The following is an 18,187-nucleotide window of genomic DNA, read 5'->3' as shown; positions in this document are numbered from 1 at the left end:
TTGTGAGACATGTCGTTGGTCATTGCAGAAATACAACACAACTACACCGAAGACACGATACTGTATTTCCGTGTAATGCTACTATATACTTCAACTCTATAAGAGGGAAATACTGTAATTTTACATCACTATTTTTGTTTGACAGTTATTGTAACTTGTTACTACTTTGGATTTGGATATTTAGAATACAGTTTATATGATCAGTTTATATGAATTCAGTTATCCAGTAAAGAAGGTAGAATTAGCTTTTTGACCTGTTGCAACATTCAAATGCTACTAGCACATTTACACATCAAGGGTAGTTATCCAGTAATGTCACACTCTGAAAGGGGCCAGTCTGCATGGTGAGTGACTATAGTTGTGCTACTTAATCTACAATATTTCATAATACTATTAACACTACTTGTAGTGGTCTCTTTCTAAAAGTGACATTTTTTAACTTGCGTAAATATGAATACTTCTATCGCTGCAATTAAGTTATACACGTTCTAATGGGCCTGTGTTTACAGCAGATGTTTAGACTTGTCATAGCAGGAAACATGTGTTTCTAATAAATGATTGCTCTGCTCTCTTCAAGTGTCCAAGGAAGTTAGGACAGTGAGCCAGGAAGCACGACACCAGGACCCTGAAACTGAAGCAGCTAAATGGAATTCAGCCATCACTAATTTACCATTTGCACCTGTGCTTTTTCCTACTGTGACATGCCAAAGTGTGTTGCTGTGTGTGTCAGTGGCCCAAATACATCTGATGGCAAGCTTGAGTTATTATGGGCCTTTTTTTGTTGTTTTTTACTGCATACATTTAAACACATCATAGCATGATAAACACAGGTGTAGGCAATAACATTGCTGCATTTTATTCGGGTGTTCTACTGCCAGGGCATATTTGCTTTCTGAGCTAACTAATTTGGATTTGAAGATAGAGTGGAGCCATCATTAATTGTATTAGTTACACCTGTGATTACCCAACAAAGGAGGCTACTATTGGACCCCTGTTTATAATTAGTGTGGTATTTATGGTAATCGGGCAAACATGATTATTTAGGAAATGTTCAGCGTGTACATTTTGCCACTGGGGCCCCTGAACAGGCAGACAAGATACCTAATAATGCAGTGTGTATTCCCAAAACAAATGTGCATTTAATCAAATTCCCAGAAACCAGAGTAACATATGAATAAGGGGGTGCTTGTGGGATTTATCTGTATATTTATATCATAGTGGATGTGTAACAGGACAGAAACGGTGTGTTTTGTAACATTAGCTTATTTTACTGCTACTACACAGCTGTTTTTAAATGCATAATTGGTCACATCAGTTACCTAAGGGAAGATGTCAGTAAAAATCACTAGTGTGGGAATCCAGTTTTAACCACTTGGCCCAGATACAGTAGTAGGTTATGTACCGGTATATTACAGCATGTATACACCGTCATGTACTCCCACATACTATGGTTTTACCCGATTTGAAACGCAGCATGCAGGCAGACAGCTCAGGGGAAATCTCCCTCAGTAACAAGTCCGACATCAGTTGACAGTACCACCTGTTGGCCACGCTGCTGTGCTAGCAGACCGCTCGCGCCCCCCGTGGCTACGCTGTTTCTATGCGCATGCGTGTTTCCTTGACGGAGCGGAGACCATTTCCTCCAGCAGCAGGCCTCGCAGAGCTCCGCCACACACACACGCGCAAAAACATACACACATATGCAGACCGAGTACGGACAAACGTCAAAGCAAAGCCGCGTCTGGGATTGTCTAACCTCAACGCCGCTAAACCTGGACCCCCACCCCCCAACCTTAGGAGTCATCCTAATGGGCCTTCATCGCTAATTTGCAGCAACATCTGGTCGACACCACAGCGGTATCTTTTGAGGTAAGTTGCCCACAGCGCAGTCACTGTTTTGTCTCGTTGTGTTGCTGCTGCAACGTTTTTTAGCTCGGGAAGCTTCGGTAAAAGCGTTAGCGCACAGGGGGACGTCATTGTTGTGGCTGTTTATTCTGTATTTGACCGTGGTTTACGTCACATTCACTTAAGGGCTCGGGAATGTTGTGATAAACAGGTTTACATTGCACAGAGCTAACGTTAAACCCCTTTGAGAGCGCTAGCGTTTAGCTGCTAGTTAACGTACAATGTAACGTCACGAGACCCATTATCGGACACTGTTTATGCTAGGTCCAAACTGATTTGTACTCCTCCTGTCGGCTCAGTAGAGCAACGGACACATACACACCAAATAATATAAGGTAACAATTTAAAGACATTTGTGTTTTCGTTTATGTTACCTACCAATATGTTTTATTTGGGGGGGTGGGTTTGCGGCTTTGCCAAAAAAAACTCCGAGTCACCCACCCTCCTCTCCTCTGGTTCCATAGTCGGACGCCTTGGTCGCGGCTAACGTTTTGTGGTTTTTATCTTTCACTGTATTCTCTGTCTACAAATATGTGTTGACATGGTGTAGTTAAGTACTGAAGGGAAGCCCAAATATAAAGCCGAGAGTTGGTTAAACAAGGGACCGTGCAGCGTTGTGCTACAGGCGGAGGCGTCGTTTTGGATGTGTGTAAAATCTCGTTAAACTGACTGTTACTGTGTAGCAGAAATGAAAACCAAATGTATGTCAAACTAGTGCCAATTCTGCGGTCTGGGCCTTTTGTTATTGTTTTGTATTATGTTGGGAACGAAGATTAATAAAGCATGAGACTGTCCGATAATGGACCCAGACGTTAGCCACCTACACGCTGCACTAGAGCGGGGGGGGGGGAGAGTGCTGGAGCGCTGGAGTGCTGGAGCGCTGGAGCTGAGGTTCAGCCCCCTTGCTTTGAGGAAACACTGACCTGTATCTCTCCGCTAGTGTCGTTTCAAATACATGTCACTGTATAATTGTGGAGAAGTGCTTCAATGGAGTTTATGAGAGCAGATAATTGGTTTATAACCAACAACAACGCTGTTATGATCATACTGTGTATCCCTCAGGGATATAGCGTTTCACCCCTTCCACAAGGAGGTCAAAGGTCCGGTTCGGCTGCTGAACACCATCATGGAGATGGAAGAGCTCCGGCGTCTTGCTCAAAGACATTTTGACATGGTGGCTAATACGCCGGTTAACGAAGATGAAATGCATTAAATATTAAATTGGGCTGTGAAATGTTTTTGGTTTTCAAATAAATCCGACCAGTCTGCCATCCCTGCAGCTTCGTCCTTGTTTGTCAGTTCCCCCACTGACAAACAAGTCACTGGGGGGGACCGACCAACTGTCTGACTGAAATGTACATACCTTTGCAAGCTGTGGCATGACCGACGAAAGCGACGTCTATAGCAGGCCTGCATTGTTACTTTACAGTGTTGCAGTGTTCTTTAGGTGAAGAATGCACGACTGCTCTGCTCAATGCACTTACAATCCTACTCCTGGGTTGTTTTCAGGGACCACATCTAATAATCGTAGCGTCTTATCTCAGTGCAGTCGCTTGTTATCTGACCTGTCACTGCTCAAAATCTGAAATGTCATCGCTCCAGATCTCGTTGACTATTTTGATAACTGTTTTTTAGTCCGTTTGAGGCTCGCTACTAGTGATTTGCGTTGTAATCTGGATAGAGACATTAAGTGGACGGTCTGATTTGATTATGACATACACAATTAGTTTGCAGGTTTTCTTTTTTGTTAACAACACAAATATGTCTTCAGAATTGCAATTATTCTGTGTGTGATTGTCAAAAAATTGGGATGGAAGAACAGCAGTCAATTCGAGCAGGTGTCCGTTGTTTGTTTCTGAGAGACAGTTAGTATCTCATTATGATGCCCACCTGTCTTAACTGTTGCTGCGCTGATTACAATGAGTGCGGAATGAGGATGAAGCAGCGTGATAGCTTTGGATTTTCTGGTAGAGAAGTCTTGTTACCAAGATTGGTCTGAGTGGGAAGGTGGAGGGCGTGAGGGCTCGGCCTTCGTTATCCCCCAGAGCAATCTGGTGAGCCAGACCGCAACATGTTAGTGATCCATTTGCTGCGTTTTTCCGGGCTAATCTGCTGCCAGTGTTTCCCAACGCAGTGCCGCAAGGGGCTGCAGTTGGAGTAGAGACGATGAATGCCTTGGTGCAAGGATTAATAAGCCATTTTAAGCACAAACTGTTTTATTTCAGCGTGTAATGTACCAGTCCTCTAAACACAGCGTGACTCAGCCCTGATCTCAGTAGTGAGACTGTGCAGCTCTCCCATCTGTTAAGGCGGGCTCATCTAGTAAGGTGGCTTCAACCACACTAAGTTCTTCTCTTTGTCAATAGCGCTCTCCCCATCTGTCCGACTGACTGATGGCTCGATCGGGGTATCTAATCGAGGTGCAGCTTGACGAGGACTAGAGGTGACGGGACATGTCCACCGTATATGTCTGCAGGCCCGGCTTCATGTCAGCTCTGTCCTTTTTAGCGATGAGTTATGAGGAGGGGGGGGGGTGGGGGGGGTTAAACCCTCGCTGTCTGGTCGATCCTAAAAGCTGCGAGGGGCTGTCTTGCGTTAAGCTCTGAGCCCCGTCTCATGCGCTCTCAGCAGGGAAGTAATGGCTCCTCTGTCTGTACGCTGACCATCTCATTGCACATTTGAAGCCCGTCCAAGGGCCTGCTGACCTCGACACAATGACCGCGTTTAGTCCCGTCCCTCCGGCCCCTTCTCCCCGATGTCTGCTGTCTCTTTAATCAGCAAGTGCAATAACAGAGAGGGGGATTTATCGTGGAGACGCCGGTGCAGAGCTTAACAGTATACTGACACTCGCGAGCAACAGGACATCACAGATGGTGCACGGTAAGCCGTGTCACTCTGCAGAGATGCATTCAACATAACGAACCTGACGGCCGTCTGCATTTCAGCAGCCTGGTATGGTGTGTTGGCGGCGAATGCGTCTTTATACCCATATACTCACCATGATGTGTTCCATTGTGTCTGATACGGTTTCGTGCACATCCCAGGTTATGCAGGTTTAATGCAAATGTTGCGAGATGCAAAGCGGCGAGATGCGCCACGTACCACTTGTTTGGGAAGAGTGATGGAAAGTGAAACTGGCAGCAGATCTGCATCTCACCTGCAGTGCTTCCTCTTTTTAAACGTGTGTAGAGAACGCAGAGGTGTATCGCATCACGATTACTGACGTGAATGTCTTTCTTTTGGACAATTCCTACTAAAACTATACTGCGCTTCCTGCTCATCATACTACTCAGATTGTTGTTGGTAGTGTGAAGTGCATATACAACACATAGTGTTTATTTAGTTACATATGAGTTTCTGTTAGGGCTGCAATTACTGATCATCTGAATTATCCGTTAATGTGCAGATTATTATCAAGATGAATCAATTCATTGTTTGGTATTTGTTCAACAGTCCAACACCCAAATATATTCAAATTTACCGTCTGTGAAAGCTGATTTAAAAAAAAAAAAAAATTAATTAATTAAAACAGCAAATATTCACATTTAAGACATTTTAGTTCAGTGACACTTTCAGTACTTGCAAAATGAATCCATTATCAAAAGAGTTGCAGATATTTGTCTTAATTTTTACTCTGCAGGTAGTTCATCTTTGCCTTGATAATCTTTTAGTCTCTTACCGTGTGAGACAAGCGTTTCCTTGTGAAGCGTCATAGATTTGGTCAATTCTGATGATATTATTTCGCAAACACCACGGCTTTGAGTCCTTGTTTTTCTTTCTCGTTAACTACATTGAGGAGAAACACCAGCTTTCAGCAGCATAGCAGTACACCATCACATTTAACGTTAAAGGAGGATTGACTAAAGGGGCTCTATAGACGTGGCCAAGCTACCTAGATCAGAACGTGACAATCGAAAAACTTCAATGGAGATAAATGCCCCGTCCCCCTGCTGTTGAGACTCTTATTCTCTGTTCAACACCTGCTGAGCTGCGATAGAAGAGACCCCCCCCTCTCCCTCTATGTCCTCCTTCCCAGGGATCACGCCGCCCAGTAGAATAGCGGCATTGTGGCTGCCATCTTGCGCGCAAAACCCAGCGAGGCCTCTCCATCTGGGCAGCGGCCGGGCAGTCAGGCAGCTCCTTGAAGGGCCGGGAGGCTTCTACCGCCACGCCTGCTGGCGAGCTGCACAGTGTAGGCAATGAGTAGAGCCGCAGGCCGGACACATGCCCAGTCTCTCACTATATACGCCCACGGCAGGTGCAGATTTCCCACCGGGAACTGTTTCTCACACAGATAAATGATAATGCAACATTTCAGAAAAGTCATTTCTCGATGTGAATGTTAACTCTTTGCACTGTTCATGTGTTGCTACTGGACCTATGTTGGTGTTAAAAGGTTAGGGACTCCATCCATACAGCAGAGAAGAAAAAAAACATGTTACTGTCTACTACTTGCCAAACACGTCAGTATCAACAGTATCACCCAAAACAAATCTCTGTTTTTGCGCTTGCCACATTTGAGAAGTAGAGATATCCTCTAAGGAGCCTCATCAGCCCAGACGACCCCCACCTGTTCCTGTAACCTGCAGCTGAAAGGATTTATTATACACTTAACGATTTTCTACCTGAGGGGATCATTCAGAAACACCATTGTGAAGAATTCTCAGCTCTGAGACATGAATGGAACATAACTGAAACATAGTCACCGCCGTTATTATAACCTGAGGCTGCACTTTGGTGTTTTAGTGTTTTGTGCTTTTATTTTGACAAGTCCGTCATCAGTCATGATATTGTTTATGCATCGGTCGCATCGTGTCCCGCCGGACAGCCAACTAATCGTGTTACAATATGATGTAGATACGATGATGTTATCAAATTGTGCTTTGAAACCATGCAGCCGCCGCCTTTATATAAATGTTCACAATATAGACAGAAATTCAGTGTTTCTGTCAAATTCTCCCCACATTACCTTCCTAACTAAAACTATATTATTTGGCTTAAACAGGGGAAACCGCCCTATATAACTATAGTAGGATTGAATCTAATAAGAAAATAACTTAATAAGCGACAGGGCATTGTACTACAGCGAGCTGCTGCTGTATTGTAGGTATGTGATAAGGCATTCCAGCCCCATTGTGTTTAGAAAGGAAAAGACTTGTGCTCCTGTAAAACAAACTAACAACTTGATAAAGTAACTTGAGCTATCGGCACAGAACAAAGTTCAACAGACGAATAACTAACATCACTCTGAGACTTTGCATAACATGCCATGTCTAACTTAAACTTGGCAATTGATCAGCAGTGCTGAGTGCCGTCTTACATGTGCCAGGAATCAAACCTTTCACGTTTCCAGCTGACGTTGACATTGATAGTTTGATAAGATCCTCACCTTTTGTGATAAGTTCAGTTGCTACTTGATGTAGTCGCCTTTAGTCCCTGTGTGAAATAATGCCGATGACCAAGACCGTACTTTTCTCAAGCCTCATGTCCAACATCAGCCTGGTTTTCTTATTGTTTTGACTAACGAGGTTTTGTTTTGTGATGATTCAGGTTCAAACCGTCCTCATCTTGAAAACGGAATCTGTTCAAAATGTGCATTAAAGAGTCGTAGCGGGGGGGGAAAGGCATTAATTGTAATTTGTGATGATATACACTGTAGCCTGAGATGGTTGAGATTTGTCTGTTGGTTGTGAATTCTCCATGCAGTATATATGGAAGCAGCTGTCACTATTTAATATATATAGTTGTTTGAGGCGATTGGGAGCAAAGCTGCAATTCAACAGAATAGCTTTAGGTCAAACTGGAGTTAAATGATTTTTCATTGCAGTGAAGTTTAATTTGTCAGGTATCTTTTTCAGTGGATTAGCCCAAATTGGACATTACCATCTGGTCTTTTAACCCATGAACTTTTACTATTATTAATCCCCAGAGAATGCACCACGTCACCATGTGTAGCTCTCGTGATGTACACAAATGTACGATGGAGAGCTGCGCTTTGTCACATAGATGAAGTGTCAAACTGATCTCTGAGTTTAGGACATGAGTTCCCTATTCAAACAGGAAGTGGACCGGGGCCTTCCCATGCTCACCTCCAGTGTCTGATCTCTTGTCTCCCTGCACACAACAACAACAACAACAACGCTTGTGTCCTGGTTCACTGTAGTCCATCGTATGTAGGCCAATATGTGGAGACAAAGAGGAAGTAGTGCAGTCAGTATAAAGTTGACGGGTTTTCCCCCTTTATAGACGTAGTAAACTCCACTGCCATTATTGAGAATGTCCTAAAAAGATCACAGGATGAATCACTGACGCCGACGATAGTGACAATGAATCCCGTCTCAGCGGGGAAGGCTCCAGTGCTTCCTCTTTTATCCGCCGTCCTGTGCACTCAGGAGTCGTGTTTGAAGTGCATCGCACGGCACAGATTCACAAAGAGGCAAGTAAATGCTTCTGCTGTAATGATGTCACAGAGAGCGCTGGAAAGCTAAGTGACCTGAATTAGGTATCTACTCTAACACAGCCTTTTCTATGAAAGGAAGATTATTTAACGTGATGTTTTCTTTCTTTTTTTTATCAAAGCAAACATTCTTTGCCATTTTTAATTGAGAGATTAAAAAGCTGCGCGGCATAGAGATGCTTATTGTTGACCGCGGCCTACATCTGGGCACGTTTGTGATGAGCCCCATGACTTACTGAGAGGAAGGCAGCATCATGGATGCAGAAAAAGATCCAGAATGATGGATTTAGAGATACGAGGCAGATGGATCATTCTTCAGGACTTATCTTCTCTCATTTCATCATACACGCAAATCCTAGGAGCACAAGAAAGTCATCATCGTGACCGTGTGTCCTGTGGCCCATACCTTTTCAATCACAGCTGGACATGTTGAACATTTAGTTTAATAATCCATATCTGAAGAATGGTTTCAGCTAAATCCTGTCAAAGGCTGTCACATCCGAAGCTGGCATCCTGTTCTCCAGTATCTAATAAGTTTAATTATTTATTTGGATCCTCGTTACCACTCACCAACGCGTCGGCTAGCCCCACTCCACATGTGGGCCAATGCCTTTTTGCTTAATTTTTACGCTCATCTCGCTCATTCGCTTCGCATGCATGCACCCTGTTATCATCGTCCTACTCAGGATATCTTCACTGCATGGGAGTTGTTGCATGCACTCATTAACTGGACTAAATCAGTAATGTACTGCTGTAGCAGATGTGGCTATTAACCAGTATAGTATGGGCTGTAACCACAATATCCCGTTTTTGTGTTGGGGTGCTGTTTCCATGGAGTTGTGAGTGTCAAAGTAACGCACCACTACAGAACGCAGTAGGAAAACTATTCAATATTAAAAGACAATCTCCCTCCAAACTGGAATAAACTGTGTACTGGTTGTTTCATGCAATATGTAACCCAGTAAAGAACCAGGATGTCATTTTCAGAATATTATTGTGCATGTACATAGTTCCTCTCTGTCCTATCGGTAGGATTTGATCAATACTAGTACTCTTATCGATACTGCTTATCGGTTTCTTTTTGATTATATTCTGAGAAAAAAAAGACAATTGATAAAGAAAATAATCAACATGTTTGTGAAAAATCAACACTGTTTTGTCCACCCAATACAGGGTCTGTCGCTGGAAGTTGTTCCACCAAGGTGGTTATCCACCCAGAACCCAATACATCTTATTTCATGATCAATGAAGTGAGGCGATACCCACGCTTTTTGCTGCGTCGGTCAAATGAAGAAACGGGATGACTGCAGTTGACTGTGATTCTTATTTATAGTCGGAGCGGACGTCACCAACCCGTTGACTCACTCGCAGTTGCATCAACACTTCCGCTCATTCCATTGCCGCAGCCACCCCGGACTTGTGCGCTCTCATATTTATATTATCACAGGGTCGCTTTCCGTTCTGCTGTCCGAGCCTCCGAGTAGACCACGGGGTCAGCGTTGTAAGGAAAACAAAGCCGCCGGTCTGGAGTTTCCGCACAGCCCCGTCTCGCCTCTCCGGGGAGCGTAGGAATGTACCCGCCATTTAGGATACGCAGACCCCCCCCTCTAAATGTATTGAATGGTGTGTTGTTGGTGAAGCCAGCACACGGCTGAAGTCTCATTCTACTACATTCTTACGAGCCTGCGTCATGCTGTTTAACTGTAAAATGCAGTGCGAGGTCAGGATGTTTGCTCCGGTGTCCACAGGGAGTCCTGAGCTGGTCCTTCCTGCTGTCTCTCTGCCGTGTGTCACCACTTTATATTAGAAAAATCTAATTCAATGCTGAAGCAATTAATCGATAAAATGGCTGACAGAAAATGAATCGATAATGTCTTTGCTAATTGTTTATTTCATTAGGCCTACAAAGTTTTTCTCTTTGTATAATTGTAAATTGAATAAAAGTATTTTAACTGTTGACCAGAAAAAGAACGCGCCATTGGAAGACATCACATTGAACTCTTAGAAACAATTGTAACACGTATTTTTTGGCTATTCTATGACATTTAGTACGCTAAAAACATAATCGGAGACAAATACATAATAAAAATGACAGTGATGATAAGTTAAAGTTATTTTTCTCTATTAATCGTCTGGTCTACAAAATGCCAGAAAATGCAATAGAAAGTGGAAAATGACGACCATAGTTCAGTTTACGGAACACTTGGGTAGCAAGATTCCCATTTGTGAAACTGGAAAACGACTCCCAACAACTAATCGAGTCAGAATAGTAGATGATTCCTTTGCTTTCAATCACTAATCGGTGCAGCTCAAAGAATAACCAGTAGTTAGTACCTGTATGATTTGTAGGAACCATTAATGCTGTGTGCACACATCAGTTTGTTCTCGTGTAAAATCATGTTCAATAGAAATTTTACAGCGTACAAAATGATACATTTATCCCGGAGGGAATATTAAAAAGCTACTGCGGTCCTTTACTGCTCGGGCCTATTCACACAGACGTCTCTTTAAGGCTGCATGCCCGTCCCTGGGCTGTGAGAGTGAGCGGGGTTATCGCTGTGCGCTGTGTGTGTGTGTGAGAGTGAGAGAGAGAGAGCGTGTGTGTGTGTTTATGCGTGCGTGAGCGAGGCTTTTGTGAATTCACCGTAGAAATCCCTGAGCCCTGCTCTCCGTGGGCAAGATTTGCAGTTGCTGCCTCTGCAAACATTGGCTCTGCATTAGCAGAGATTCTCGTCCGTGATCCCTCTTGTGTGAGTGTTTCACTGTCTGCCTTTCCTCACCCATATCACTTACCATCACCTCATCACCCACTGTCGTCCTTCTGCAGGTGAAAACACACTCTGAATGTGGTGCATACACACACACACACACACACGCACACACATTCAAATACTTTAACTCAGTTCTATGTTCTTTTTAGAACATAACATTCTTCAGTGTCTGCTTTTCAGCTGTGTTTTGTTCCGCTTCAGCCGGTGTGTGTGAACACACCATTGTGTTTGCGTGTTACTCATTTGTGTGGTGTGACTCAAACTGGGGCACACTGTATATGGGGAGAAGTGACATCGCATGCCACAGTGTTTCATCTGTGACTCCCACACACACCGAGACAGACACACGCCCAGACCTTCACCGACAATGTACGACGAACTATCGAAGCAGCGGTGCGCTGATTTACATCCGTCAAGCAGTCGTCCTGTCAGATAATTAGGCTACATCTCTTAACTGAGCCTATGAAAAGACGCCAATGACCTAGTTAACATGGTCTCGAGGGTCGTGCTGTTCTAGCTGAAACACTGGCGATTATAATCTGGTTATTCTGCTAGATATTGCTCAGGCAGTTTTTTTTATCACATAACCTAAAAATCTGGGGAGCCAACTACTCTAGTGTTTTATATCAGTGTTTTGGCATTGTTCAGCAACACACATAAAGGCTTCAGTAGTGTTGATTGAATGCCCATAATTCCACGATTATCAATCCTCGACTCTAAAATATGCTGACGTGACATTAACAGCAATGTTTTATTCCAAGAACCAGGAGTGAGAGTTTTCTAAGTAAAAACCTGCGAGACACTTCAGAGTACAAACTTCCTATCGGTGCGTGAATATGCATGCAGGAGAGTGTCAAATCTGTGCACATGTACACACACACGCACACACAGGGTTGGGGCTAAGCAGGCCTGTGCCCTGCTGAGAAGAGCGCCCCCACACTGTGCGCTAATGCAAGTCTGTTGTTGTGAATTAATAATTCAGAGCGCTGGCATAGCTGGGTGGAGCCTCTATTATTCATGGTGGGCATTGGAACCGACAGATGACTGTTGTTAATATTAAGCAGCGGCAGCCGTCCGCCATCCTCAGTCTCTCTCCTCCGTCCTCCACACCCCTCTACTCCACTCCTCTTTACTCCTTGTATTGCTGCGCCCTTCCTCTCTTGATCTCTGTCCTCTCCATCTGCGTGCATCTCGCTCTCGCTCTCGCTCTGTATCATCCCCCTGTTCTACATTTCCCCATGTCTGTTGTTGTGCTGTCTCCTATTCATTCTCTCTCTCTCTTTCTCGCCGTGAACTCTGAATTCAAATATGCGTCCTCGGAACAAAACGTTTCTTGAATTTCGAAAAATGTCAAATGGTTTAAAAGTTTAATTTCCGATCAGACAATGTTGCGTAAAAGAAAAAAATACAGATATTCAGCTGGGCCTGAAATGCAGCTCAAATTCATAACTACTTGAACAGAGTAATGAACGTCAGGGCAGCTTCACTCAACTGACTTTTACCACGTTTTCTGCCAATACGGCCAAATCATATATTTCAGGTAATTTCAGGGAGGATTGCCGAGCAGAAACGGTTGCAGAGTTTTCCAGCGCCCCCGATTTGGACCGCTGTCTTCTCTTGTGTTGAACGTGACAAACCTGATGAGTGCGTCTCATGTTCCATAAGAAAGTACAGCTCTTACTCCATCTGTCCTTGTGTCTACCTTCTTTTCAGAGGCTGCACCCACCCAATCTTTTTTGGGATCAATTTGGGATTACTGTGTGCTCAGGTAATCTGTATAACCTCTCTTTTATTTTTGGAGCTAAATAGTATTCCAGTGTGCTTTGTGATTTTCGATTTTCGCCTTCAGCTTCTCCCTTTCAGTCTCCATTTTCTCCCTATGTTCCTCCCTCTCCCCCTCCTTTTTTTTAGTCCAGTGAGTCTTTTTTTCCTCCATGGTGTCAGTGCTGCTGCCTCTGAATGCTTCTTTTTATTTGAAGAGATTTGGAGCTCCAGTCACCACTAATGCCGCTGCCATATTGTACCAGCACCCCGCTGTGGCTGCTGCTAATGACATTCTTTGTGTCTCCATCCTCGTGCTTCGCAGCCTCGTCTCCGCCTCCTCCTCTGGTCTGAATGGAGGGCTTGTCATGTGTTGCCATCAAAGGAGGAGGAGACGCAATGAAAGCAGCGGCAAGCAACTGCCCCCCCCCCCCCCTTCCTTGTTTTCCTCGCTCATTCTCTCTCAGCTCCTGGGATTTTTGATGCAACTTCTGTATGTGTTTGAGAGACAGCATATATTAAACCATGGTTGAAGAATGCGTTTTGCATATGTGTGCAAGTAGCAGCATATATTAGGCCAGAGGATGAGGGCATTTTGTGGGTACTTTAGTGGATGTGTGTGTGCGTGCACTGTTTATTCATTGACATTGAGAGGATAAGCTGAGGTGTGTGTGTGTGTGTGTGTGTGTGTGTGTGTGTGTGTGTGTGTGTGTGTGTGTGTGTGTGTGTGTGTGTGTGTGTGTGTGTGTGTGTGTGTGTGTGTGTGTGTGTGTGTGTGTGTGTGTGTGTGTGTGTGTGTGTGTGTGTGTGTGTGTGTGCACCTGCCAAGCAGATGTCTTGTCAGAAGAGCACAGAGCCTCCCAGAATCCTCCACAAGCCTGCAACCTGCACAAAATTGACTCCGATAAATAATTGTTTGCCAAAATAGTTTTTCCAAGATAATATAAGACGAGCATAAAGAATGCCCGTCTCATTCTTTAAGATGTAGCCTTCTTAACTCTGAGAAAATAAACCCTGATGATGAAATTATCATGAGATATCGTGGCAGATGCTTTTGAGATGAATTATGGGAAATGTAGGGTCCAGCTTTTTCGGAGCTTGACCCCTATTAGGAAATAAAGACCCCGTATTTTCTTTCTCTAACAAGTCACCCAATTTCATGGTATGTTATTTGGTTCATATAGGTTAGCCTTTAATTTTAGTTTGAGCTGGTTGAACAATGCTACATTTTTGTACTTGGCGCTTCTATAAATGGTGTACAATCCAGGATGCGGCAGCCAACATGGTCCAAATGTTAGTGGGGGAAATCCTGAAAGAAAAGCAGTACAAGCAGGCGCACACGCCGCGTCTCCATAACGCATGCAACGATGAAAAGCGACTGCAGCCCTCCTCCGCCTGCATGGATATTGAGAGGATATAAATAGTCGGGCCTGGTCGAGTGTGTGCTGACACTGGAACCGCAGCGCATGGAGCTCAAACAATAAGCCACTACCCTTCCTCCCCTCTGCTTTCTCCAGTCCAGCGGCCTCCCAGAGGGGAGGGGAGTTTGGCTCTTCCTTTCTTTCTCCCACTTCCTGCTTTTGTAATCTGTCACCCGTGGTGAGCCCGAGCCCGTCATTTGTTGCGTCAGAGAGGCAGTCAGAAGTGCCGCCAGTCTTACCCACCTGTTTGCCTGCACTGGGAGAGGTCTCCCCGTCGCACTGCTCTATTGTTCATTCAGTGAGATAAAGATGAGGGGGGGGGGGGATTAGACACGCACATGACTGCTATAAAGAAAAGGATGCGATTCTTTTTTTTCCCCCTCTTGCTCAGTTCAGAACTCCAGTAGAACACCGCTGTGTTCTTTTGTTGGTATTCCTGGTTGCATTCATGGTACGTGTTGCATTCATTGTGTTATTACTATCTGTTGAAGTCAGTAAAGCGATCCAGTGTTAAGTGTGCACTGGAGGTTGTTAGTTCAAACCTCCGAGCCATCTGGTGAATCTGTACAGAGGGACATGTCTTTAATCTCGCTTTCCCTCTCCTCCCGGAATGATTAACAGCGAGATACCCTTGAGCAAGGCACTTATCTCTAATCCCTCCAGTGCAGCTGCTGGTTGATGTTAGAAGCCTGTGGTTGTGTTGGGCAGCATTTTTTTCCCCAAAGACCACAGCAAACCTCAACCCTGCCTTCGCTTTCTGTGGCGGCTGAGCCAAAGAGAAGAGCAGGGAAACAGAGTTTCTGTGGGACAGTGAAAACGCCACCACAGCAATAATACAAATAAAAAGAGAAGGTGAAGGTGAAGATGGCTCTAGATATGCTTCATGTGGCAGATGGCAGAGGCGTGCACGCGGTCGTAATGATTGAGTACGCCACAGTCTCTCTCGACTTATTTCTGCTCCTTTTATTATTAACCATCCCTCGCAGCTCTCTCCTGTCCGCCTGCTCTACTTGAGTTTTCAGTGTCTCGGTAGAATCTCAGCCGTCTCTCTCAGGAGCAGGAATCGATCTGCTCTCAAAGTACCTGAGCCTTTTAAAGTTCATATTTAGTCGTATTTATTTCTAATCTTCGCTGGTTTGAAGTGTTTGATTAGTGACGTGATTTGTGTTGTCGATGTGGATTTTGATTTCTCTCCAGCAAGGAGAGGGACATATTTTGAAGTTGCATATCTGCTCTTAACCTGCTCATCGTCAGATTTGTCATAATTCTTTAGCTAATGCGGCATATGAAATACCTGACAAATCAAGGTACTTAATCATTACTACCATATAAAAAATACCGCCTTAAAGCAGTCCTGCTTAGTGATACGCAATTTAGCCTTCAATGGTCTAATGTACCCGCAAATCATAAGGGAACAGCTTGAATGGCGTTGAAGCATCAGTGCTGGTTGACACATTTCTATATCAGCATATGGATTTAATATAGAATACAGTACATGATGGAAGTTAGTTTAACCTGTATATTGAGTTGGTCGGCACTACAAAATAACCACCCTTATCTTATTCTTATCTTTTGACATTTTAGACATGCAATATATTTTCAAAATAAACATAAATCTATTGACAGACTCTCATCAAAATGTTGCTTTTACTGCCAACCCCACTAAACATCAACATCCCAGTCTTCAGCTCATTCACTCCAGTCAGTGTGTCTGAGCCCGAATGCCCGCCGTACTTTACGTGCCCGGCAGGTAATGACAGTGAGATCAAGTATATAATATATAAGGGTTGTCTGAAAGAGAGTTGAACAACTAACAAGCCACAGACCTAGATATAACCGGGTCTAAAGCAAGAGTGAATATGGACCTTGCATTGAGAGGCGCTGAGAAGGAGGTCTCCAATAAAGATAACTATGTCACTCTTTGTCTTTAAACAGCTGTGGTTAAAGAAGTCCCGATCAGGTATTTTTAGCCCCAATCCGAGTATTTTAATATTGGGGGGTATCTGCAGATACAGTCTGATCCGTTCTTATATTTACTTAAACGTTGATGTGACACATTTTTCAAGATGCAATCCGCTAGAGAGAAGACTCACTGCAAGACTAGGCCCACTCAGACTGTACGGTTGTGTCACAGAGTGGAGCTTCTTCCTCCAGTGAGATATACCCAGATCGGCTCCTATCGGGGCGTCATTGTGGAAATTTCTTCCATATTCAACCTTATTCTGATGTTCTTTTAAAAGAACGCTGCTTGGCCTCGTTTGGACCTGGTGGAGAAACTGTTCTGGGATTTTTGCTTCACCCCTGCACTGATCAGGTATCGAATACAGACACCACATTAATTGTACATCTTCGCCAAGGACAATAATCCCGCTGTTTGAGTGGAAAACTTAACAATATCTAGATGTGGAGCCATACACAGCAACAGGCAGAACACGCATGAGTCTAAATGAGATGAGCCAAGCATCATCGGCCTCGAAACAAAAGTAAAGACCTTCACATGACTTTGCACTACACATTTTGCTGACTCGAGTTTCCTTATGTCATTTTGTTTATTTTTTTGTTTTTCATACATGCGATGATAAACAAATGGGGGAAAATGAAGTCATATTTGGGTTTTTTCTACTTCTCCTATTCAACTGCCAGCCTGTCGGCCTTGCACTACGCTGTGATGTAATGGAGACGTCGTTGTTGTCTGTGGTTTCCGTGTGTGACACTTATCATTAGACTTGCACTTACTGTTGGTTTGCACTCTGAGTGACCTCCTGCATTTCCTTTGATTGGGCTATATTTGTCACACACGACTCAACATGGTTACTGGAAGCCAGGGCTTACAGTTTGAACAGCGGATTGGTCATATAGACGAAGGGTTTATCCTGTAATTAAGAAGAAGCAATGCGTCTGTGTACATAATAAAATGTGAAACTGACGGGTAAATACTAGTTGGTGACAGGCACTAAAATCTATTACCTCACTTTTGTCCACTCGTCTGTATTTGCATATTTCCCAACCAGGGGTATCTTATTTGTTCACTGACTGGTAATTTGCCTCACATGTGTTCATCACTTGCTGTTGCAAACAGGCCTGCTGTCAAGTCCTTTACATACGGGGGAATATGATGCCGCCACGAGTCATTTGTTGTTGACAGTTCCATGCTGTCTACTCTGCAGAGCTTCCATCACTGTGAGTGGTTTTTTTGTGAGCTTATGCTGTGTATTTGCATACCCAGTAGGTCACATTTCCATAATATTCCCCCCTGTTTCTTTTGCTCACGGTACGCTCTACCATATAAACTCTACTGTCTTTGCTAAGCCTGAGTCAAGGTCCGATAGCCATAGCTGCACTATACTTGAGATGCTGTCTTTTTAAGAGATAAGACATTGCTGATGGGATTATGACATGGTTAGAGAAAGACAGTCAGTACATGTGGTTATACAATACTGTAAATAAACCTTTTAACACAGGTTGACACTAACTTTGCCCCTTTCCGATTGTTTGGGGCATCCGGAAAAAAGCTTCTCCGGAGAAGAAAAGGTGAGCACTACCATCAGTCCTGTGTCATGCCAACAGTAAAGCATCCTGAGGCCATTCATGCGTGGGGTTGCTTCTCAGCCAAGGGAGTGGGCTCACTCACAATGTTGCCTAAGAACACAGCCATGAATAAAGAATGGTACCAAAACGTCCTCCGAGAGCAACTTCTCCCTACCATCCAAGAACAGTTTGGTGACAAACTGCCTTTTCCAGCATGATGGAGCACCTTACCATAAGGCAAAGGTGATAACTAAGTGGCTCGGGGAACAAAACATCAACATTTTGGGTCCATGGCCAGGAAACTCTCCAGACCTTAATCCTATTGAGAACTTGTGGTCAATCCT

At 44.1% G+C, this 18,187-nt stretch overlaps 1 protein-coding gene across 2 annotated transcripts in view; it reads left to right on the top strand.

Moving 5' to 3' along the window:
* Positions 1-1,638: 1,638 nt before the first annotated feature.
* Positions 1,639-18,187, top strand: part of cskl (c-src tyrosine kinase-like) — a 39,250-nt gene continuing 22,701 nt past the window's right edge. The window contains exons 1-2 of one of the 2 annotated variants that reach the window (XM_076077658.1): positions 1,639-1,869; positions 12,847-12,901. The gene's annotated coding sequence lies outside the window, so the exon portion shown is untranslated. The remainder of the gene's footprint in view (positions 1,870-12,846; positions 12,902-18,187) is intronic. The other variant, XM_076077657.1, reaches the window with a different exon arrangement.

This window comes from Anarhichas minor, unplaced genomic scaffold, assembly GCF_050575085.1.
Source record: "Anarhichas minor isolate MPS153535 unplaced genomic scaffold, ASM5057508v1 ptg000062l, whole genome shotgun sequence".
NCBI lineage: Eukaryota > Metazoa > Chordata > Actinopteri > Perciformes > Anarhichadidae > Anarhichas > Anarhichas minor.
Note: the sequence above shows the minus strand (reverse complement) of the source record. Positions and strands in the feature narration are given on the sequence as shown.